This window comes from Vanessa cardui, chromosome 15 (genome assembly GCF_905220365.1).
Source record: "Vanessa cardui chromosome 15, ilVanCard2.1, whole genome shotgun sequence".
Taxonomy (NCBI): Eukaryota; Metazoa; Arthropoda; class Insecta; order Lepidoptera; family Nymphalidae; genus Vanessa; species Vanessa cardui.
In genome coordinates, this window is record NC_061137.1 from 2,046,776 (window position 1) to 2,073,894 (window position 27,119).

The window sequence follows — 27,119 nt, forward strand, 5'->3', positions numbered from 1 at the left end:
CTCAGTGAATGAGTCATATTAATGCTTACAAGAAAATAATTATGAAAGAGATGAATCATTTATTATTAAGCTCATTTACCTTTTCATCTTAATAAAACGAGTAGTCAGTAAGAGCCTATAAAATAATGTCCTACTACTGAGCGAAGGCCGAATCTCCTTTGGAGGAAAATTAAATCTTGAGTTCAAATAAGCTCCGATTTTTTTATGTGTATGCCTCTATATATATTGATATAGAGTAACTACTGAGTTTCTGGGTGGTACTGTTCTGTAAAATCTACATTAGAAAATAATGTTATTTAATACAGTTCTGATTTATCAAAATAAATAAAAAAATCTCATGCTTGCATGCTCAGTGATGGAGGAGTCAGAGTCCCAGAAAAACTTGCATGGGTCGGGTGTAAATCTGTTATTATAGTATGAAATAAAATCAATATGAAGAAACACAGTTATGTATTTCCAATTACAATCGATTCCAAATCTCCTATAGGAACTACTGCTATAACCCAACGATAAGAAAAATCTTAGTTAGTGCGGTGCACATAAGACATAAAGGCAAGTGCAAGTGGAAATTTGACCACCTTGGTCTCCACCAACTGCTAATGGAGCAGGGTGATTAAATAAGAAAATATTCTCTTCAAAGATAGAGAAGCCTTTAGCCTAGCAATTACATTTTTATAATATTCTTTAACCAATAAACGTTACATAAAAGTTATACACAACAAATCATAATCTTTATTTCATTTTTAACAAATATAAGAATTAAAGAAAGAGGTAAATACTTGTCTAACTTTTTACCCGCTGTACAATGTATGTTTTCGCCTTATAAGCTTATGAGCGACTCGTAGTATAAATTCTAAATATAAGCGTAATTTACCTTATCCAGACATTCTGTCCACTATTAGAGGCAGCCCTCACCTAATTGGTTCTTGCTCGACCGCTCTGTTCCAGCAGTTCTCTTTCCATATTTAAATCGTCTTTTATAAAAATCATGGCTTTCTTCCAAGGTTTTGGCTGAAAAAGAATGAAGAATTTGGCTGTTTAAAGATTCAATACGAAAAAAATGCACCTGGTTTGAAGCTATCTCTAAATAAGCCAATTAATTTTGTATGCGTATGAACTCAGGAGGCAGTATCTGATACCATTACTCACTTGGTCTTTCACTTTGGCTTTGTGTAAGACAGTCGGTAGGTACTTCCCATATTCTACTGCCAAATAATAATACTTACTATATGTATATACAATGCAAAATGTGGTCATAAGGCGAATAATATTTTAGTTTTCATAATATGTGATGCAAGAAAATCCTAATATCTAGTAGCGCTAATGTCTGTAGACAATGGTGAACCCTTACCAGATGGTCGCTTACCCACCCACCGACCTATATCAAAAAAATATTCACCAGGTAGATAATTAATAAAATAAATAAATATTGGACATCTTGTGCATTACTCTGATCCCAATGTTAGTAGGTAAAACACTTGTGTTATGGAAAATCAGCAGAAGTGACGGTATCACAAACAATCAGAACCAAGACAATATAGAAAAATAATGAACTTTTTCTTCATCCACTCGGCCACGGAGGTCGTCAAAATAATTATGCTCTCCTAATGCACTTATCTGCTTTCCTACAATAATTTATTCATTCATTAATTCATTCATTCATCAACAGACTTTTTTCATCCACTGCTGGAAACAGGCCTCTCCAATAGCACGTCACTGATCGATCTTTGGCTACTCGCATTCAGCTCCTGCTAGCCGGCCGGTCGGACGCGGTCTCAACTCTAAAATAATTATTTGTTACAAATATCTTATAATTAGTAATAAGAGTATAAATTCATACTAGTCTAAATATCTATTAGGTTGGTTGGTTCTTTTTAAACCTCTCGTTTTCAGATACGTTTTAATTCAAATTAAAAACAAACATTTTTTCCAAAAATTATTGTAAAAAATTTTTTGTCCAACTCCAATATTCCTCGGGGCTTTTGTTTGCAATAATATAAAAATATACCAGAAGAAGAAAAATATATCCGTATCAGCTTATACAATAGAAATTTTAAATTTCGAAAACCAAAAAAGCAACAATAAAAATTCGAAAAAAAAAAACGATACGAAATCGTCGTTTTATCCTATACCTTTAATTTTACCGCAACAAATCGAATACATTGATTCCGATACCAATTTCACAGTCAACAAAGAATTGCAATCGGCACACCGCTCGATACTGTCTGCGGGTGACGTATTTTAATTGAGACCAGTTCTTTTGTTTCTGATCTAGCCGTTGATCTGAAGGAACGGATGTTTCTATTATGCAATCAAATATTTAAAAAAAATGTTTATTTTTATTCTGTGGACGATTGTCAATCGTTTTAAAATCACGACGAAAATAAGGTTCATTCAAGTTTTGTGACGTTATTCAGTTAAATTTCGAATTTGAATAAAAATGAAAATGTCGATTAAATCCCGATGGTTAGAACGCATACAAGAGTAACTACTGAGTTTCTTGCCGGTTCTTCTCGGTAGAACTTACTTTCCGAACTGGTTGTAGCTTCACTTCAAATAGTTGTTAAATGACCATTTAAAAGTGCTTGTAAGCCTACTTGAATAACGTATATTTTGATTTTGTTTTTTCATGCATCTTAACCGATGATTGCGGATTCAAACATAAATTCACAGAACATTTGTTTTCCATCAACTCGCATTGGAACAGCGTGGTAGGATATGATCCAAACATCCTCAAAAGGAAGTATTAGCCCAGCAATAGGAGATTTACAGGCAGTTGTTATTGTTCTGTATATAAATTAATAGATATGAATTTATATAGATACTATATATAGTGAAATAAACGTATGTATCGTTTCTATAAGTCAGTATTTAGAGTAGCAATATTGTTGGTGTGGCTGTGGTAACTTGACATGACTAGTTACTGAAATCGCAATCATTCCCTTGTCACAGTTTGTCATTACGATAGACGTTGAGTGACCATTGAATAGCCCAACAGCCTCGGTACAATAATCACTCAATATTGTCACAAATATTGAACTGTGTTTGTGAAGTTATATCGAAGTAAATGCAATTCGGAACTAATAACAGTTGATTTTATCATTTAATGATATATATAACAAACCGCTAATGGAATGCTTATTATATTATTAAAATTTACATTAACAGATAAGGGCAGGAGAATGAATGACCAAAACAACTGTTTACTAAAGTATTTGGTAGTTTCTAAACCAAATAGTAAGACAAAAATGTAATACATTTTAAAATTAGTAAAATCTTAGTAAATAAAATATTATCTGTTTAGGCGAATAGAACTAGTAACTAGTCTGTATAGCTATAGAAACAAAATAATGTATTAGCCATATAAACCTTAACTGTCATTATTTAATGTTCATGTTAGCAAGTCTTGTTACCATATTTAGTTAAATATATGGTAACGATGATTTGGATTTTATACGTAGAAGAACCGACGAGAATTTTATGTAATATGTTCTATTCTACATATACTCGTAAAATCCAAATCTAACTTAATGCGGTTTCATCATCAAATATTTTTAACCTTAATTAAATTTATTGTTAACTTTTAAAAAAAATCTAATAATTCCATTAAAGATTTATGTATGTCGTTCTATGTTAAAAGCGGATTACGGTTATACGCTATACTGTGATAATTGTATCGTTACAAATTTATAAAAAAAAACTCTCAGGTTTATATATAACTTTGTAACAATTCAAGTTGATATGTGTAGTGGTTTAGTAACAATTGGTATAGTTTAGTATCATTAACATGATTAAAATTTATATACATTGTATATTAATATTATAAAGTAACTCTGTCTGTCTGTCTGTCACTCTTTCACGACCAAACCACTGAACCGAAATTCATGAAATTTGGTATGATGCAAACGTGAACTCCAAAAAAAAACATAATAAATTTTACCCCAAAAACTAGCGAAGCCGCGGTAGTAGTAAATAATTACGAAAGTGCGATTCGAAATGAATTCTTTCAAAATATTTCCCTAGTTCGTCAAATAGTCTAAAGCCGGTCTAATAACAAATTACGCGACGTCATTCTTTATCTTTTCATGTCGACATCCATTCAACGACAATACGTCAGAAACTCGAATAGATGACAGCAGCACAATGCTAAAATGTAACTCTTATCTATTTTTCCTTACAAAGAAATATATTTCTCGCGATGCGACACTCGAAGTTGTTTATGTAATCGTTTATTATATGTTAGCCTACTTTTTGAGGCTGCGGCTGTGTTTATACGTATAGGGGAGAAAATAGGACAATAATAGAAGGGATTTGAAGTTTTTTTTCGTGTTGATTACAAATAAATACTTGCTTATTTCAATAAACATATCAAGGCTTTGTTTTGTCAGTTCTGATGGGACGATTGTGTAGAAATGATTATCATTATAACATAGTATAAAACTCAGTGTGTTACCACTGTCTATCTCTATGTATGTATGCCTAGATCTTTAATATTACGCAACGAATTTTGATGCGATTTTTTTTAATAGATACAGTGACTCGAGAGGAAGGTTTTAGTATAGACAATACATGGACAAAATAGAAAAGAAACAAGAAATTTTTTGTAGTATATTTAGTATCGGCATTGCACTCGTGCGAAGCCGGGGAAGGTAAATATCACATTATTTTCTTTGAATCAATTTAACAAGACATCGCAAGTTCAGTTTTAGTTTTACGATTCGTAAAACTTTGCCATAATGGTAAAAGATTTTCTTCGTTATAATAATTTTATTCAATCGTATTTGAATAAAGAACAAGGATATGCTTTTTAATATTAAGAAGAACCATCAATCAAAGGTGCTATCAATTCAATTTTCTCAAGGGATATAAACAAAGTTATTTTTATCAATGAACGATGCCTTTCAGAACGTACCGTGATTGATAATTTAATCCTTAGTGTTTGTCGAGGTATGAATATTTTATATTCACCCAATAACATCATGAAATCGTTACACTGTACCTTCATCAGCTGATATTATTTTTGATTAAATTTAGGGCTTTGTGCAAGCTAGTCTAGGTAGGTACCACCCACTGTTGAGTACTGTTGTGTTTCGATTTGAAGGGTGAGTGAGCCAGTGTAACTACAGGGATGTAACATCTTAGTTCCCAAGGTTGGTGGCTCATTGACGATGTAAGGAATAGTTAATATTTCTTCTTTTTAACATCGTCCTTGTCTATGGGTGATGGTGACCACTTATCATCAGAGGTCCGCCAACCATAAAAATAAAACCATAAAAATATACCATAAAAAAATTCAAAATCATTGACAAGTTCTTATTATTTGTTGAGTATAATGTATGCATGTTATGTATAGTAAGGTTGAAATTGTTACCATAATTAATAATGAAACCTCATAGGAAATTATAAGTAAGAAAATGTTTAAGACATTAAAGATGAACAAATGTATGTTCTGCAATACAAAGTTTGATGGAGATAAATACAATTGTGATTCACTGTTATAATATACTCATAGCTGAAATAATCATTAAGTGGCTCGTAGACAAAAAAATAATCCTCGAAACGTTGGTTTTGTATAACTTTTTGACTGTTTGTGATCGTATATGAGATGTTACCTCCAAATGTTGGATTCTAGGCGCGAAGTATTCCACTTGAGCTTATTTATGGTCCACCATTTCCTTTCGTAATATCTTTATTTTTCTTCTCAAGTATAGTTGCGTAAGGGCTCTTAAGGCACGTAAGTCGGATATGAGGAAAACCGATTGCTTGGATTTGGTTTGTAACTCGATTGTGATACGACTTTTTTCTTCTGTTCTTAGTGGATTTGGAAACAGTCTCGTTTCGTGTAATGTACTTACATAAGAAACTTGTAGATTTGTATTGATTTTTAAGTGGAAGTACTCAAGGTCAGTTTTAGCTGCAATATATAATATTTACAACCCATACTTGCCATATGTTACTTATGACCTTTTTTGCTTACAAATTCTATATTCACCTTTCATTTCTGAATACTGATCGATATCAGATTAATTAATTAATTTCACTTTAATCATTGGTCGGTAGTAATGAAATCAGATAAGTTGTGACTTTGATTACCGTTTCAGAAAGCGGTAAGTGATTGGAATTTCTATTCAAAAACTATTTATAGCAATTTGTAAGCTATGAGTCGTAATCGTGAAATGTCTTAGTAGTTAGAACATATGATCCTCAACCGAATATTGCTACTTAAACCCGAGTAGTTGAAGTTGCTTAATTTGTGTTCGAACTTGCGTTTACACAGTATATGCCAAATATAACCATATATGGCTAATCATTCATATAGGACGTCTTGGCTGCAGTTTCGATCGTCATCACTACGTAGTATAAAACATAGTCTCTCTCTGTCTGTATCCCTATGTATGCTTATATATTTAAAACTATAAAACGAATTTTGATGTGCTTTTTTTAAATAGATAGAGTGATTCGAGAAGGTTTATATATATAATATATGGACAATTTAGTAAAAAAGCACAGATCATTTTAGAACTTTCCAATGTGTATATGTCATATCATTGTACCCGTGCAAAGCCGGGGCGGGTCGCTAGTACAGTATAAACCATTTTCGAAATAAATCACGTAAATAATAAAATGAAGCGCTTTACATTCATATAATATTCCGTTTATACTTTTTAATTGGTAAATTTCAGATATAATTGTGACATATTTTATTTAAAATAAAATGTTACTAGTATTTATTTATTTAACTTAAAAGGCTGTAGTTACCTTACTTCCTGTATGAAATGAAAATGGCTTCTAAGTTCTTCTCGATTATAACTAAATTTCTAAACAGTGGTAGCTTCCCGTTTTATGCTTTCTACTTCTTTTCAATAGTGTATTTTTATTTTGACTTTAATTTTGAATCGGTATAACAGTTTTGTTATGTGATAACGGTAAGTGATATCATCATTTACAATCAGCTGGTGGTATCTGAACAAACCGTATTTTGAACCTATAAAATTATCAGTGTTTCTTTACTATATTGTGCATGTATGTATATATTATCACATCAAAATCCGTTGCGTAATTTTAAAGATGTAAGAATACACAATAGAGAAATATAAGGATATTGCGATGAAAATATGTTTTATTTTATCATTATACTATTGTAGTTGTATCTTGCTGTGATTATCTTGAACGAAGATTGAATCATTTTCTATTCATTCTAGTTAGCACAATACTCCGAAATCTAGTTTATGATTTCGTTTACAAATGTATTGTACTTGGAAAGAGTCCCGGACCCTTAAAAATTAAATTACGAATCTAAGCAATTTGTTGTATACACGATGATGTCTTTAATTATACCTTTTTTGGATTCCCTTCTTTTCTTAGGCACGTGAATCGTTCTAATGAAATATGTTTTTAATTAATAAATGAATAAATGGAGTATATATTTTTGCTAAGGTTATCAAAACATTTGTTTTTTTATATGATTACCTATATATTTATATTGTCATTTTTTATTAAGGACATGAAATAAAAATTGTTACTTTATAAATCTTGGAATGATGGTAAGAATGCTAGCAGTTTTTCGTCGTTGGATCGCAAGTGTTATAAAAACAAATCAGTAAGAACTATTTGGAGAAGGAACTCGATCGAAATTTTGCTCCGTATGAGCAATGTTTGGTGTCCTTCATCGTCCTTACCTCATCATCATCCTCCTGCCCTTATCCCAATTTTATTTGGGGTCGACGCAGCATGTCTTCTCCTTCTATACTTCTCTGCCAGACGTCATCTCACAAGTAACATTTTTTCTAACCATATCGTCTTTCGCACAATCCATCCATCGTTTCCTTGGTCGTCCTCTACCTCTATATCCATCCACACCCATGCCCAAGGCCTTCCTCACAATATGCTCCTCATTCCACCACATTGCATGCCCATACCATGATAGCCGTCATGGTATGGTCGTCCTCTACCTCTATATCCATCCACACCCATGCCCAAGGCCTTCCTCACAATATGCTCCTCATTCCACCACATTGTATGCCCATACCATGATAGCCGTCATGGTATGGTCGTCCTCTACCTCTATATCCATCCACACCCATGCCCAAGGCCTTCCTCACAATATGCTCCTCATTCCACCACATTGCATGCCCATACCATGATAGCCGTCATGGTATGGGCATCGTCCTTACCTCATCTATAAAATAGTATATATATGCTCGGAATATCTTTGAAGGATAAAATTGAAAAAGAGGTTTTCCGGAGTCAGGAACATCGCTTGCAAGATTTGCAGACTAAAGTGGCGAAGACCTAGTCAAGTATATAAGGAAACAAATCCTTGTGTCCACAGGTCAGTAATCGCACCATAAGGCGCCGTTCAGCTATTTAGATCTATGGAGGTGGCGGGAGCCAACTACATATGGAATTATGCTCAGAGTAAAATCATACGTCGCTTTTATGAAACAACCAGAGGTACCGAATACCATCCCTTTTCAAAAACTATTAACTGGTAATACTTACGTTTTTTTAATGGCAAATATCGAGCATAAATCACCAGAATATACTTTTCAAACCTATAAAAAAAACGTTATTTACTTCTATACACTACGAGCCTGAATTGTCACCAGTGGCTATATCGAACTTTTTTTGTATTTAATATCACACGAATTAATAAAGTCTGTTTACAATTGGGAGTATCATTTATAGTAACTATAAACCAGCATGACTATATATTATTAATATACTAGGATAAATAAATAAGATTTATGTGTCTAGCAACATGCTGAGTTTGCGTAGATTATCTAAGATTTAATCTATTGCCAAGCCGTCAACGGCCATTAATTCACTGAATACATCAATATACAAACGTATGTTAGGTTACGTAATAATTTTATAAGAAAATAGGAAGCCAATTTTGTTCCCAATATAAATCTTACTTCAAGTTTTTTTTAAAACTTTAAATATAATTTCTTTATTAAAATTCAGTTTAAGAATCAGACACGATGAAAATTTTAAATATATTATCACAATAATGTAAATATATATGCAAATAATTTAATGATTTTAATGAATATATCAAATAAAAATTTATTCGCAAATTTCTAAATCGAATTGTAAACAAAGTTATTTTAATCTTTTATTTTTATAATGGAAGCACAAATAATTATTAATATACGATTTTGTTGTAACGATGTCCTAATAAATTAAATAATTATAATTATAATGTTTTGTGACACACATCATGCAATATATATTATAAGCGTCATGTTTATCAGATTTTCATATATCGGAATACGTTTCAAACAATGACGTAGTTTTAGTTACAACTCTGTTTACTGGCTACGATAAATTTATCTTTAGGTCTTTGTAGGATCGATTCAAAAGCCTTTGACATTTTTTGTTTTTCATAATATAAAAACTAGTTAAGGTTGGGGTATCTGGGGTTACGATGGTTGTCGTGTTTTAGGCAAAAAAGTAGCCTATTTCCTTCCTTCGACTTCATGTTTGCTTCATATCAAATTTCATCAAACTCAGTTCAGTTATTAGGTCATAAAAGAACGACAGACAGACAGACGTACTTCCACAATTATAATAAGGGAATTAGTAAAGAAGTATAGATTGTTGATGTCTTTATGCAAGAATCAGTGTGTGAAAATATGAGCCCTTTAAATTTTTCAATGCAAATTGATAACATGACATAATTGTAACAAGAGTGTTATATCTTTTGTGTAATCGTGTACATGAAAGGACTTCATGTCATTTGTTTTCGACTGCATATTAGTCAATAATACACCCAATTAGTAAACATTTGTTTACCCTCAAAAATACGAATATTTTAATCAGTCAAAGGTAAAATCAATTACTATATACCTAAAAATCGGCAAGTTAGAAGGTAATGCGATCCCCGAAGTCGACAGATAACATTGGTTCCGCTTTCTCGGACAAATGATGATCATAAAATAATAGATGGCATTTTTATTGCGTTTTCAATACAAAAGCGAACCGTTGAAACATCTAATGGCCGGTAATTCATTTAATGGCGGCGAGGTAAGTTCGAACGGGACCCATTGATGTTTTCCAACGTTTTCTTGGTATTTGACTTTTTGTTGAAATATTATCGGATTTTTCTTTGACGCCGCAAGTAAACGTCTTTTCAAATCAAGTCGTTATTCTCAGTGAGCCCTGACTGACAGAAAAAAACAAATAATAATTATACGAATTCTATGTTACAAAAGGAAGCTTGTTTGTCCGATTGATGGATAGACTATACTACAATCGTATCTTACAGCAGTAATATAAACAAATGCTTCAAAATATAGAATATGTGAAGACAGTCTTGTATGTCTCGCTATGTATTTATATCTTATAAGAAAACAGATCTCGAGATTAAAATTCTGGATCGGATCAACCCAAATGTGTCCTAGGTTTCTTCTCAATAATAATTCAGTACCAGCCTGAAATCTAGAAGTTTTCAATGTTTCTACTCAAAAGGCATATAAAGCTGTTAGTTCTGTATTTGAACTCTTTCTAATCAATACCAAATTGTAAAAAATACATTGGCAAAGAAGGCATATTATTCAATACAAGTATATAAAGACGATAAAAAAGCATGGAGTAGTGTAAAGTCCACCTGAATAAAGTATATTTTGATTTAATTTGATTATGAGAGGAAGTGGATAGATACTTGGATTCTATCACATGATACTAAGGTATCCCGTATCACATACTAATCAAAAATTCTACTGCTAAATAGTAATACTTAGTCCAGTTCTGTTCCAGTTTAAAGGGTAAGTGAGTCAAGGATATTTCAGTCCCCAAGTGGGTCATTGGAAATGTAAGGAACGGTTAATGTATTTCGCAGCACCGATGTGGTTAAAATAAATCAGGAGGAAATCAAAAATGTTTTTTATTGACGAATAAATGTATATGAATATTATAAATGTGAAATTAACACTGTCTGTTTGCCAAACCGCTGAACCGAATTGGATGAAATTTGGTATGAAGCAAGGTAGAACTCTAAGAAAGGATATAGGCTACTTTCATAGTAGAGATAGGATTTTTGCTTAACACATTAAAATGCGAGTAAAGCCGCAGGCGACTACAGGTACTGACTGTATAGGTGGAATTCGTAAACATCAAAATGTTCATAAAAAATGTATCATTAATATTATATTCTATCGAGGATGTTTGGATATACCCAATTTGCACTTAAAACTAAAACTGACAAAAAAAAACATTCATAAATATAACGGCTTTCGTACATTTATGGAAAAGTATTCGATTTTCGAATTTCGATGTCAAATCCATTTAACATTTATTTGAACTAAAAATAATTAAATTTTGTTTATTTTATAACATCATTATTAATATATCGTAATCAAATAGTGATCTACTTTTATAGATATAGCGTGAGTTTTGTAAATATTAAATATTATAAGGACGAAATCACTAATAGGTTGTTTGCGTCAACTTAAATTCACCAGAAAACACTTAAGATGTAAGAAGCCAGGTAACTATGTTAAAGTAACATTAAATTGCCGAAAAATGCTGATATTTCCTCGGCTGCGAGATATGTAGGTCGTAAATATAAATAAATGGCACATTCAGCTGGGACCCTTCGTAATCTAGTAAAAATGGCGAAAATCACATTAGTAGTAGGACAAATCTTCACTTATGTAAAATATTGTTTTATTAATTTAATGCTCGGATGAATAACTTGCTTTGTAAATTGATTTTGCTTTTCTTGCAGGCTAGAAGTAAAAAATGGAAATTACATATAGTTTTTTACGGCAAAAAAAAATGTTATTATGAATACCTTGGTTGTTTATACCTTCTCACATAAGTATTATTTTTATTGGATATTGAACGGAGTATAAAAAAGATTAAGACTATAAATAGCCCACTGCTGTGCAAAGGCTTTCCATCCTTTTGAGGGCAGGGTTTTGAAGGTTAATCCATCATACTCTTCCAATGTTATTTTATTAAATGAGGCAATTTAATCATACGTATAGAAAACCATATATGATATCAAGACCAGCTCAATGGTCGGGTACACCGGTTTTCATGAATACGCTACTAGGTTCGATGCCTGGTCCAGTCTATGTAGAAAAAGTTCATTAGTTTCCTATGTTGGTTTAGATCTGAGTGTTTGTGGTACTGACGTTACTTCTGTTTGTATTTTTCATAACACAAATGCTTCAGCTATTTACATTGGGAACAGAGGGTCCAATATTCATTAAACATATTATTTATTTATAGAGTATTTTCCTATACACAACTCAAATACAAATTAAATGTCATGAAAACATGTTCTTGTCTAGATCCGGCATGTAATTTTCGATCACGATTCAATTGTTCCAGCTACTCGAGCATTTTGTCTTCAAATATATACAAAGCAACATGAATAAGAGCTACAAATCACGATCGCGTGGATTGCACGAATGCTAGTCGAATTTCTCCATTAAATCATAATTTGTAGTTGTAATTCCGTTTTCTGAGTTAAAAACTACTCAGTCCTTCTATCATAAATAGTAACAAAGAACAAGATCTTTAGTTAACTATTGCAGTATCGGGAAAGGCATAAATGTATTAGGAATTTATGACAAATGTTTTTGCCAATCGCTTGCTTCCTTCTCGTTCTTTTTTTTCATGGAATAGGTTTGCGGACGAGCATGTGGGCCACCTGATAGTAAGTGGTCACCATCACCCACATAGACAATGACCCTGTAAAGAATATCAACTATTCCTTACGTCCTCAATGCGCCACCACCTTGGGAATTGAGATGCTATGTCCCTTGTGCCTATAGTTATACTGGCTCACTCACCCTTGAGAGCTGAGATGGCCCAGTGGTTAGAACGCGTGCATCTTAACCGATGATTGCGGGTTCAAACCCACGCAAGCACCACTATATATATGTGCTTAATTTGTGTTTATAATTCATCTCATGCTCGGCGGTGAAGGAAAACATCGTGAGGAAACCTGCATGTGTCTAATTTCATCGAAATTCTGCCACATGTGTATTCCACCAACCCGCATTGGAACAGCGTGGTGGAATATGTTCCAAACCCTCTCCTTAATGGAAGAGGAGGAGAGATAAGCTCAGCAGTGGGAAATGTACAGGCTGTTACTTTACTTTACTTTACTCACCCTTTAAACCGGACCACAACAATACTGCGTACTCTTGTTTGGCGGTAGAATATCTGATGAGTGATATATAGATTTAGATATCTTGTTTTATTAATTTGAATACTAATTGGATGTTTGAGATACCGTTGCCACTTCTATTAAAGACTTTTCGAAATAATATATTGCTTTATTAACGCATTATGAGGGCAAGATATAAATTTGAGTATTATAATTATTTAAGGTTATTTTTGCGTTAACTTTATTTCTTAGAGAACTCTAAAGAACATCATTTTTATCTGTTTTATTGAATCCACAATGGAGAGTCTTTTGAAGAGTTATTTGGTTTAATGGTACTTACTTTGTGTTCCGATCACATCATTGAAGATTTTTTTGCATTTCCTGATTTTTCTTCTCTCTTAATGTTACAATTTATAAGAATTGGATATAGCTTATAAACCGGCAATGAAAATCAAATAGTAATTTTATTCGTTCAAGTAGGCTCCCAAAAAGCACTTTTGAATCATCGTGTTCCAATATTCAATAAAATGTAATGCTACTTCTGATTCGTAAAATAGATTGTATCGAGAAGAACCGACAAGAAACTCAGTAATTACTTTTTTTCATGTTTTCAATTACAGGGTAACTCCAAACAGTACAATTAAATTAATATAAAATAACCGCCTAGAAATAAACAACTCCAAATTTCTTATTAATCAATGTTTTTTTGACATGAGCTTTTCCAATAGGCCTCGTCACATTGCTGCTTCCCGGGATCTGCTTATGTTCATTTGCGGCGGTAATCAATTAACACAAAGTACACTAGCTTGTATACAAAACTAATTTAAAAAGATCCACCGTACAATCAAATCAAACATTACAAAACCAATTTCTGGAACAAAATTGTCTTTCAAACTTGTATTTATACGATGCAGCGTGTTCCCTTACATTATCCAGAGTACAGTCACGATACAAAACAAGGCGTAATATGTCGAGCAATCTCATCGTTCGAATCTAATTAACACATCTGTCTAGTCTTTCATTAATCACGCTGCCTTCACAACTTAATCAGACGGCTTTCATCCACCGCCTCGTTCTCTTGCACCTTTCTTTATTACTCTCAATAGAAAGATTAATTTTACGGTACAAAAGACGAAGACGTCTTCGTTTTTAGTTTAACAAAAATATATAACGTTTTTGAAATTCATATTTAGAATTGCATTGTGTAATAAATTAAACAATTTCGCAAACAATATTACTTTGACATTGTTATAAATTACAAACGTTTTCATTCAAATAAATTAATAAAACAAGTTCAGTTCTTTTTAATTTAAGATTGTCTCTTAAAGTTTTTAATTTGTTGAATTAATATTAAAAATAGTCAAATCATGCAATATTTAAACAAGGAACTTTGCTGAAATAGTTTTTATTCCAAAATTAAAAAGAAATTTCTGCAATTGTATATGCCTACTCAGTAATTATACCTCTGTGAAATCTAGATGAATCGCTACTAAACAATAATTAAAAAAAAAAAAAAACAAAAAATGCTACAAAATAAAAAAAAAGGATGCTCTGAACGGTCTCATCACTAACAGTCATATCTACCAAGCAGTCTTTAATGTAATAATATAAATAACAAATCTCAATAATATCAAACAAAGTATATAATAAACAAAAATAAACAGCGTTAAAATAAGAAGCCATATAATAAATATATAAACTCAGCATTCAAGATAACAATGGATTCCGTCTTCCAAGGGTTGATACAATGAAAAATAAACCGTAATACGTAAGTTTATCTCAGAACGGAATGATTGTTTTGAAACAATTTCGGGGGTGTTTGTTTTATGGACACTGTTTGGTCTGATAAGCGGTTTTGCTTTAGGTCCTCTGCATACTGGATACGGTAGATTTAGGGAAATTAGGTTTAAGTGGAACAAGAATGGGAAATATTGTGATTCGGACGATTTTGTACAATGTTTATTTCGTGATACAACTTCTGGAACATGTAGCTGGTTTGAAGATAAATATAATTTTATCACAACAACAAACAACAATAACCCGTAAATTTCCCACTGCTGGGCTATGGCCCTCTGAAGAGAAGATTTTGGAACATATTCCATCTCGCTGTTCCAATGCAATGGTGCAATACACATGTGTCAGAATTTCTATGGAATTAGAAACATACAAGTTTCCTCACGATGTTTTCCTTTACCGCCGAGTACGAAATGAGTTATAAACACAAATTAAGTACATGAATATTCAGTGATGCTAGCCTGGGTTTGAATTTGCAATCATCTGCGTTCTGACCACTGGGCCATCCCTTTTATCACAAATTGAAGTAGTATATCTTGTCACGACAACAATGTGTTTGACCTCGTGTATACAACAACAAAACATTTCATCAAAATAAATCTTTAAATTTCTTTGTGTTTTTATAACATTTATGTAGTGGAAATTTCTCTTTCCTTTGTTCTATTTACGAAGATATCGGTCAGTATGAAAGAATCGGCTCTTGTGCCAACTTCAACACCACTCAATAATACTGACGTTGAATTTTTCAAGTGTTTCATGCGGCGCAGTCTTATGTGCAGTAAACGTAATAATTGATTTTGTTCTTGATAAATTTTGATATCTTATTTTGCTAGCTTTTAAAATTTAAGTAACACTGGGGTGGTTTTGTGTAAGACCACGAGGGTAGGTGCTCAGTCATCACACATTCCACCTTCAAATACTTAGTTACACTTACCATTTTCTTCTGGTTTGAAGGGTAAGTGAACCAGCGCCTCAGTAGGTATCTGCCAGGTGATCATTTAACACTAAGTGGCCCATTTTCCATCTTATGTAAACTGAAGTAAATATATTTTTTTCATTGATGTAGGAAGGCTAGTCCAATGATACGGTATTACAGGCATTTCATATTGATACTAACTTCAATCTCAATTAGTACAGGAGGAGAAAGAAGAGAAAATAAATCTCCATTAAATAAAATTGTATAAGAAAAAGATAACAAATTTACCTTTAAGATATGAAACTCTAACACCGTTGCTTATTCAGTGCTTTCTTTGAACTAATGTCTTAGAACAGTTATAGTAACTATTAGCCTATTATGGGTGCTTATAGAGTTTTTTTTTATTCGTTTATGTGACATTACATTTTCTGTATCATTAATGTATCTTATCTGCTTTGTTAGTATAATGGCTAAAAGCAAATCCTGAGCTCTTGATTCAAACCCAAAATCAGGCCAAAAAAATGTTACTTGATTGTGTCATAGAAATTTCATTTTGATAGTCGAAAGTGAATACCCGAGCCTCTGAAATCACGTAAAGCCTCATCTCTTGTAGTTCCTCACTTGTGTACTATAATATATTCGTATAAAATATACCGTGACTTCTTTCTATTTTAAAATGTTGATAAAGCAACGGAGCTTATCTTCACAATGACGTACGGTTACATGTTATAATTTTATGACTCGAATTCGGGCTTTATGATAGGCACGTATCAAGGCTTATACGATTAATATCGCTGGTACGTTATAGCCCTGATACATAATAAAATCAAGTGAGGAGATATTAACTTGTATTTCGCGGGACATTGTCTTGTAAGGCGTTAAGTGCGGTATAAAGACGTGATATAATGTAATTTATTATGATAATAAACAGGCAAGTCGTCGGTTCGAAGTGCCTATAATAAAATGTTAACTGCACTTCTAGGGCTAAAGTCTGCCTAATTTTAGTATGGGTTTATTACTTGGTGAAGGTTATCATTTCTTGATAAAGGGTATTATTTGTGGTAGCATTTAAGCGTTGAGAATATTTCAATTTGTTTGTTTGAATTACGTTCTGAAAATACGAAAAAGAAACCGCGAATACAAAACATCATTTGATTTAATCTGTTTTAAATAGCAATTAGTTGATGGAGCTGCTCCCGGGATTTCATTTGCCCTCTAAGTAAAATAGAAAAATAAATAATAAAATAAATTTGATTTCTCAATGGTCAAATATATATTTTTTTAATTTTATCTCGACAGTTTAGAAAAAGGTCACCTGATGATTAGTCACTATAGGGAAATGATTTTAAGAAAATTTTGACTCACCAATTCTCGTCAACTATAGGAATTAAGATGTTATCAAAATATATCAGAAAGAAGGCGAGCGGCCTATAAATGCGTCACGTGATAGTTCATGACTGGCCATAGATATTGGTATAAGGAATATTAACCGTTTCTCATCACCAGCAATATTGAGAACTAAGATGGATTTTTTAAAGTCTCTCTTGCCAAACCAGAGAAATTTTTTATAATGATGTGTGGAGGGAATTAACTCAAACGGTTTCAAAAAAGGCCTTACCATTTTTTAAATATCACTAAAAATTTAAGGATAAAATATGATGTATAAAATATAAGAAAGTCAAAATGTAAAATCAATTCTCTGAAACAAAATAAACCTCCGGACTCAAAGACGCATTGAAACGAACGTTCTTAATTGATGAAAATTAATTGTTTGTAGAAAATCGTTTTTTAATTCGCTGTCAACGGAAACACGGGAACCGACGGTCATTATTATTATTAATGAGTTTAATGCTTTATGTAAGTTATTACGAACTATAAAAAAGTTACTTGTGCAAATTCATCTTAACTATTAAGCTAGCTGTACCCGCAATGACAAATAAGGTTCAATTGTAATAAAAAAGAAAATTAATTCTAAGGAAAAGGTAATTTATTTCACATTCAAGCCTAACTTATTAGCCTGTGTAAAATTTCGAGTTAAGTAAATTTTCATTGCATACTTTGTTGGTCTAATAGCTGATTTTAGGGTGCTAATTCTTAGTATTTGTCTGATTCCGTCAAAAATAGCTGTTAGTTTTTATATAGAGAGATTGTCTGCAGTAACACAGTTAGGTCATTATAGAGTCAGAGTCTCGAATCTTGTAAACTACATGAGTTTTCTACTTAAGTCTGATATATCTACGATCGTATCAGATCCCCAACCCCAAAATCTAGTCATAAAAGTGACAGAAAAGGGATTGCCTGCGATTGCGTATATAATACCTTGGTGAAGTTTTGAATAATAATAATAATCTTCTATTGAATAGATTTGCAAATTGGACGTCTTCACGAAATGATTTCAGGAAGACATCAGTAATTTTAGTAACCTTAAAAAATTATATGATATTTTCATTGGTAAATCGGAATTTCGGAGATGAAAATAAAGATTTTTATTAAAATAAACAGCTACTCTCCGAGTACTCTCAAGATTTGGTGTAAATATATAGAGTTGGTATCCAAAAGACCTCAAAATTGGATTGTACAATGTTTGATGCTTATGGTGGTTTTGTTGTGCAAATTTGATTTTTTCGAAAACCCAAAGTTTAGTTAAAGTCTTGATTCCGTAAAGAAATTGCGCTTATTATATTATTACATTAAATTAAGATACTTATTTAATTATTATCCCAAGACCCGTACGCTAAATAGTTTCAAAAGAATTCCTACGTCGAATATATTGCATTTTTTCAATGTAAGCTGTTTCGGGTGTATATGAGCAAAACTTCAATAACGAATTCGAGTAAATCGCTTACATGCAAAGTTTACTGAAATGCTCAATTGACACTGACCCAAAAAGGTTTCGCTACTGCCACGTGTATTAAGTTACACGAGTTTTCATTTTTTCCTACGCGTCATAAATATTTTTTTTTTGATAATATTGGTTTTGACGACCTCCGCAGTTGAGTGGTGTGTACACTGATTTTCATGGGTATGACTCCGAGGTCTTGGGTTCGATTCCCGACCTAGTCGATGTAGATTATCATTAGTTTTTTTATATTGTCTTGGGTCTGGGTATTTGTGATACCGTCGTTACTTCTGATTTTCCATAACACAAGTGCTTTAGCTACTTACATTGGAATCAGAGTAATGTATGTGATGTTGTCTCATATTTATTTATTCATACCATCTCGTTCTATTATAAGTTTTCAATTGCAAATTCTTGACCGTATCTATTTATGACATGCTAATATTAGCGGTTCAAATGTCAATTCATTCAGCGATCGATCATCTTGATCATTGTCCCATTAATCACAACGTAGCCAGCGCGTCCCGAATTGATAATGTTTCGTTAAAAGTGATTGATGGATGTTTTTTAATAAATACGACTCAATACAATACGGTTGAGGAACACGAATGTAATATTTGTATTAAAAAAAATATAATGATGACCTCTGTAGTCGAGTAGTATGTACGCCAGTTTTCATGGGTACGCCACCCCAAAATCCTGGGTTTGATTTCCGGCCGAGTCGGTGTAGAAAAAAATCATTCGTTTTCTGTGCTGTCTTGGGTCTGATTGTTTGTGGTATCTTATCTACTTTATTATTTATCTACTTCCATTTAGATAAAACAAATGTATGTTATGTTGTAAGGGCTTATGAGAAATTTGACAAGTGATACAAAGATTATCGATCTAAAAATCGACGAAGAAAGTGAGTGGAGTTTGAAGTACTCCAAAGTACTCCAACTTTGTGGCTTCTCGAGTATGTCTCCTAACATACTCTCGCGAGAAATATCGAGTGGTTAGCAGGGATTGGTTGATATTAATTTGACTTAAATATATGTATAAATAAACATCGTATACATGTAATATATGTTGACGCAATCTTTGTTTCAAAATTTTGACTGAACAAAATAATTACCTTATGGTTATTAGACTACTAAATACGATTTACAATTTTACCAATTTTGCTGTTTCGGCTTTTCTAGGACAAAATGGACATGATATTTTAAATTTACAGTCTGGAAAAAAATACAAGAAATATTGATTTCCATACATTACTTCTACTCCTGGAACCAAAATCGTTTATGCAACATGCACATACTACCCTGACTCACTCACTCTCTAAGCCGAAAAAAAACTGAATTAAGTATTTTTGTTTGCCGTCCGAGTTCGTTTTGAATGAGTGATAAATTTCTAGGTGGATTTGCAGTTCTTGGACCAGAAGAAACGTATTTTTATAATTATAATATGTGTATTTAGCAGAAGTTTGAGATAGATGCAAATGTAAAATAATCAAATAAACGATTTGGTATCACATATATTAAATTACACCCTTAAAATATTTGGTAAGATCTACGCATTTTATTCAACGTTTCGTATCCGTTCTTATTTATAGTAAACAAAGTAATAAATATTGCTTTGGAGGACTAATGGAACGGCTTTGACGGTTTATTCAAATTCGGAACTGTTTTGAATATTTCCTGGAGAGGTATCATCAAGCAATTTACAATAATTTAAAATCAATAAATATAGGTATAGCAGATGCTAAGCCCAGTGGTTAGAACGCGTACATCTTAACCGATAATTTCGGGTACGATCCCAGGAAAGCACCATTTTTAACATAGCAAGCACCATTATATGTATAAGTGCTTAATTTGTGTTTATAATTCATCTCGTGCTTGGCGGTGAAGGAAAACATCGTGAAACCTGCATGTGTCTTATGTCATCGAAATTCTGCCACATTTGCATTCCACCAATAAGTATTGGAACAGCGTGGAATATGTTCCAAATAAGGAGAGGAGGCCTTAACCCAGCAGTGTGAAATTTATGGACTGCGACATTTTTTATTTTACTTCAAATATAGGTATGGCGTTATACAATTTCCAATCATATTAAAATCAGGACTAAATCTCGTGGAAAAACTATTCTGTAAAGTAAACTTTGTCACAACATTTGTAGTCATGACAATTCCCAATAATACATTTTCTAATTCTTTCACGTATCGAGGCTGTAGAGACCATGATGACGTCATTAGAGCAATATTTACATAATCGTTTCCACTTTGTCTTTCCAACAAACGATCAAATTCAATACTTAACACCATGTCACACAGTTCTAATTGTATTGCCAACATTTCGAAAATAATTCTCGTAACTGGTGTCCTTTATTTGACTTAAATATTCAAAATTATAGGTAATGACAATATCACAGTGAGCTGTTCGGGGAACAGTGTTCAATCTTCAGGGATTTATGTGAACGCAGGGAATTTCTCAATGTTAGGGCTAAAAGTTGCTCGTAAAGAAAATGTATTCGATTTCACATTGTAAGTGAAGTATAAGTCAGCGGAGGATCGCTACGATATTCGTGCATTTGAATGTTTCCCAACTTCTATTTTCGGCTGAGAATATTATTTGGAAAATATCGAAGAACATCGCTCATGGAAGATATGTTTTACGAATTTTTCACAATTAACATGCTACATTTAACAATACCAACGTTACAAGGATAATAAGAGGCAATAATTATTTAAACACTATTGTTAATTTTGAATGTATTGACAATTTTAAATTCAATTAAATGTAATAAAATAAATTGAAAGCTAATAAAATAATTCGACGACCGCGGTCGAGTAGGTTGTAGATACAGGTGTACACCGGTTTTCATGGGTATCCGACGAGGTCCTGGGTTCGATTCCCGGCGGAGTCAATGTAGAAAAAGTTCATTATTTATCGATATTGCCTTGGTTCTGATTGTTTGTGATACTGTCGCTCCTTCCGATTTGCCCTAACACAAGTGCTTTACCTACTTACATTGGGATCAGAGTAATGTATGTGATGTTGTCCAAAATTTATTTATTGTAATAATTATGTACCTGGTGAATATTTTTATGATATAGGTCAGTGGGTGGGGTCAACACCCAGAGTGTTTGTGTTACCGTAATTACATCTGATTTTCCATAACACAAGTAAAGAAAAATTGGATACTGAATGTAACAAACCACGAAGTAATATTAAATTCCTCGTACGATACGTATTAAGCAAAAAAAAAAATCCCTTACCATGCAATTTTCATGATTTCTTTATTACCGAAAAATACCAGTAATCTACCATTAACGAGATATGACGAGGGTTGAGACGTCTACGGCGCAGCATTGCGAGTGGATAAAGACTCACATATATTATCTCTAGGACGCCACTGACAAGACAGCTTAGGAAAGAAAATTCGGGAAACATTAAGGAATGAATTCTGTAAAGCTAAATATCATGACACATTTCGGAATACACGATGAGACGAAATCGTTCCAATTTACTTTATATGTTAGTAAATCATGTTAGCGGAATGTTATTCATATTTATTATACGTGAAATTAGATTTGTTTTGAAGTGAAATTGTTTGAATTTATTGTTTTGTCACGAGATGTAAACAGAATGATTGTAAAACAAAATTAAATAGCTGTGCCTTTTCTGACTTTGCTTATTTTTTATTTTGCTTTATGATATTATCAAAAACAATACACATTAATATTCATTCATAGATTTATTTTGAATAGCCCGAAGGCTAAAATACTTGAACCTTGACTGACGACTGACGGTTCAATCTAGGACAATCACCAAATAGTTTTTATATATCGGTATCTATTAAACGACAACGGAACGGCGTGTTAGGATCTGTTTCAAAATAACTTCTTTTAGAGAGATGATAATTGACCTATTACTTCAATAAGCTACATTAAATGTAAAGCATATTGTATAGAAATAACCATAAGTTAATTATTTTTTTATAATATTGGTAGGTCGTACGAGAAAATAGGCCTTCTAGGAGTAAGTGGTCACCACGGGGTCACAACAATGATCTATATAGATTGCTGCTATAAAAGGTATTACCAATCAGATTGCCAGTTAATCAACAACCAAGAGCAAATACATTAATATGTCCCTTGGGCCTGTAGTTAGACTGGCTTACTAACCCTTTAAACCGTTACACAAAAATATTAAGTATTGCTATATAGCGGTAGCATACCTTCCAACTAGGTGGTATTTTCAAGCATTTATTTGGAACACGTTTTAGTAAAAAGTAACAGCCTGTAAATTTCCCACTGCTGGAAAAATCAATCTTCCATTAAGGAGAGGGCTTGGAACATATTCCACGACGCAGTTCCAATGCGGGTTGGTAAAATGCACATGTGGCAGTATTCAATGAAATTAGACTCACGATGTTTATCTTCACCTCCGAGCACGAGATGAATTATAAACACAAATTAAGCTCATATTTATATTGTTGTGCTTGCCTGGGTTTGAACCCGAAATCATTGATTGCATGATGATGATTGATGCATCTTGCACATGTTCTAACCAATGGGCCATCTCAGCTCTGTTTTAGTAAGCTTTGCTGAAAATATTACTAATTTAAGTGTTTGTGTAATATAAAAATCTAATTAAACTTTTGCTTCTATGTATTGAAATGTAAGTTCTTCTTAATATCTATGAATATTATATTTAAAAGTCAGAGTTACTTCAAAGATAGGTAATTCACGTAACAAAAATTACTTTCTCGTTCATATTGAATTTTGAGAAAGGTAATTTAAGTCGTCAGCAATGTTTATCTATACATATATAATAAAATTGGAGTGTCTGTTTGTAATATTAAAAATAGCCTTTTTTTACTTATTACATATGAATGTGTATACAGTACATATACCAATATAACATTTTTTTACAATTTTTGTTTGTCTGTCTGTTTGTTCCGGGTAATCTTTGGAACGTCTGAGGATTTTAATGGGACTATCACCGGCAGATAATTGATATAATAAGGAGAAACTTAGGCTAAATTTTTTTTTGTTAAATTCAAACGCGTACAAGGTCGCTGGCACAGCTAGTATTATAATATGAAACAAGACATTTGTCTTGTTTTTGAGTGTTCAGTATTAACTGAACACTAAAACAATGTTTATTTGTAACTTCACTCGTAACCTATGACTTTACAAGGAAAACAAAGATATTTAAACTAATATAAAACAATTGTATACAATGTAACAATTGCGCTAGTTCTAAGCGTCAACTTTGAGTTGGACGAATCGACTATACAAACTGGGATTTCTGAGTCTGACTTTCGTCACGGGATTATGGCCTTTATGATTAGCGTCGTAAATGTCACCGTTGAGAGCGTTGTTTTGTCTGACGTGTACACATTGTATGTTTTCACGCTTTGAATGTGGGAGGTGAAATTGTTTGCACTTTCTTGGACAGTCGTCTTGGTCTCACGTTTTGAAAGGATTTTGAGGGACATTGACAGTTTTAAATGCACCGTTCATTGTATAATGTACACAACCAAAAACAAGTAGCTTTAGACAAAAAAAAATAGAACAAAAATATATATTAATTCATTTCATAAAAATAATAGATTACGTACATATATTATAAAAAAGTTTACAGATGACTATTAATAATGATATTAAAGATATTATTACTTCTTTTTTTCATTTTATTATTATGTAGGAAACAATTTTATATCTCAACTAGTGATCCGCTCCGGCTTCACACGGGTGCAAGATTGAAACTAAATATTCTACAGAATTTGTTTATTAATGACATCAAATTAGAAACATCTAAAATTATCATTGTTTATTTAGTATATTGTCCATGAATTATATACAAAAACCTTCCTTACGAATCACTCTATTTGTTAAAAAAAATCGCATTAAAATCCATTGCGTAATTTTAAAGATCTAAGCGTACATAGGCATAGACAGCGGTAAGCAACTTTGTTTTATGCTATGTAATTGTGACATTACTGTATTGTATTGTGTTACAAGTAATTTACAAAATCACACTTGCTTATTACATGAAATATTGATATTTTAAGTCGAGATTTTTAATACTAGGTGTATTATATTAAGACAATATGTCTTCTATTAATTCTCGTAAGTTGGAGGCGTCAAATTTGTGAAAGATTAACAAAGTCATGTGGATTAGTTGGGATCCCTTCGGTATAAATTGTTTATGCCAAACTTTTGACAAACATAACCATAACATGATTTTAATTAAATCTTTTAGGACGTGTATGTAAGTGTAATTATATAAATAATACACATACATGTGAATATTAAAATAATTTAATTTATATGTGCCGTATGCCATTTAATATAAATAGCATAGCGGTATTACCAGTATATACCATATTGTGTTTAAGATATTATATTATATTAAAGCCTGATAATATTTCATTCGTATAATAAGTTAATCTAATTTAATGAAACATAAAATTATATAATTCGACTAAATCATTACAGTAAAATTAATTAAATAATAACAAGTATATATTAATAAGTATATTTCTTATTTCAGATTGCGTTTTTATCCCGAACATCGACTTCCTGCCAATGCATTGAGGTAAGGTATATAATTTTATTATTAACAGTAATTATAAGTATCGTTATGAGGCACATTAATTATACTAAGTATAGGATATCTTATATTTATAATTGACTTAATTTATAATTGAAAGTATAGTATTTTTATAACATAAATGCTACATTTATATAAACTTCTCATAGGGAAATCTATCAATAGCGCTTCGAGAAATCATTCTTTAATTTGTAGAATGATTACAATTCGTCTAAAAGTATTGTGACGTTATACGTACAGTTGAGTAAATTGCGTAGGTCATCTGTAAGGGTATGTTAGCTGTTATGATAGCTAACGATTCCATGACGGCTTTTGCAAAGACGAAGTAGATACCGCTGGCTTTTTATTGTGTATTCCGGGCACTAGGCGCTGGTGGGTTGGGGGGAAAGCCGGAAATGCGTTTTACCGGAGAGAAAAGAAAAATTGCGGAGGCGGGTTATCTAAAGGGTTTTCTAAAATAAGGTTTTATGTTCTTTGTGTCTGTGTTGCACGAGCTCAACTCACACCAGCTCAGCCTTCAAACCGGAAGAAAACTAATACTAAATATAGCTGTTTAGTATTAACATATTTATAAGGCTATATATATCACCGTAAAATAGTAAATATCGTAAGATTACTTGGTGGTAGAGCTTTGCGAAAGCCTGTCTGGTTAGGTACCACCCACTCATCAATTATTCTACAGCCAAATAACAGTACTCAGTATTGTTGTGTTCCGGTTTGAAGGGAGAGTGAGCCAGTGTAACAACAGGCACAAGGGACATAACATCTTAGTTCTCAAGGTTGGTGGCACATTGACGATGTAACATATACAAAAAAATTATTATAATCTATTTCGCGCAATTGTAAACTATCAAATTATTGTGAAAGTTTATTCAAAATACAATAAAATATTTACAACTTTGATAATTCATAATATTTTCTTAAGTATGTAAAGTATATAAATAGTAATAATAAATGAAATTTAAGATAAATATCGAAAAAAAAAACCGTTTACATTTCACAATTTGAATAAGAATTTTTAGAAAACATACGAAATAAAAACACGTGCATCGTGCGGTAATACAATCTGGATCGAGACAGCGATATATCCGTCCGTACTACGCTAATATATCTTGCTAACGCTTGGCACGATACTGATTGTGTTATGTATATATAATAGTATATATATTTTGTAATCATTATATAAGTAGGGTTGAATATTATTCTAGAGCAGTTAGGATTAGAAGTATATTAAAAAATAATAATTTGATAACATAAATAATACGTCTACAATAAATAATACATGACATTAAACAAAATTAAGTAGAAAATATTTGCGACAGCGAACGTACATACTAATTCTTCTGAGACAGCTTTGGGTTTAGGACATATGAAAACCAAGGAGGCTAGAATATATATGTCGACACATATTTTTTTTTTAATAATGCAGTAAATATTAATATTACAGATATAACACTATTGTGGCAAATCGGTCACCATCAGGTGATGTGAGTGGTCACCACTGTACATAGTTATCGGTGGTAGGTAATATCATTCATTCCTCATCTTATCGACAACGTCCCAATTTTGGGGCTAAGATGCTTTGTCCCTTACACCTGTTACCTCACTCACCCTCCAAATCATAATCAGACAGTATGTTTGTTTAGCGATAGAAAATATTATCATGATGAGTAGGTGGTACCCAGACAGGCTTGCATTTAGTCCAACCAAGTATAGACTAAAATACTAATAAATATAGATCTATTTAATTTATTAAATGAAAAGTAATGTATTGGAAATATAAAAGTCAATATATAACGTCAAGAGGAAAGTCAAAAGGTACAAACGTAATATTCTGGAGAGAAG

At 32.2% G+C, this 27,119-nt stretch overlaps 1 long non-coding RNA gene across 1 annotated transcript in view; it reads left to right on the forward strand.

The window, feature by feature from the left end:
- The window catches only part of LOC124535775, an 89,894-nt gene that overhangs the window by 48,712 nt on the left and 14,063 nt on the right, over positions 1-27,119 (forward strand). The window contains exon 2 of the long non-coding RNA XR_006966831.1: positions 25,215-25,259. This is a non-coding gene — a long non-coding RNA (uncharacterized LOC124535775). The remainder of the gene's footprint in view (positions 1-25,214; positions 25,260-27,119) is intronic.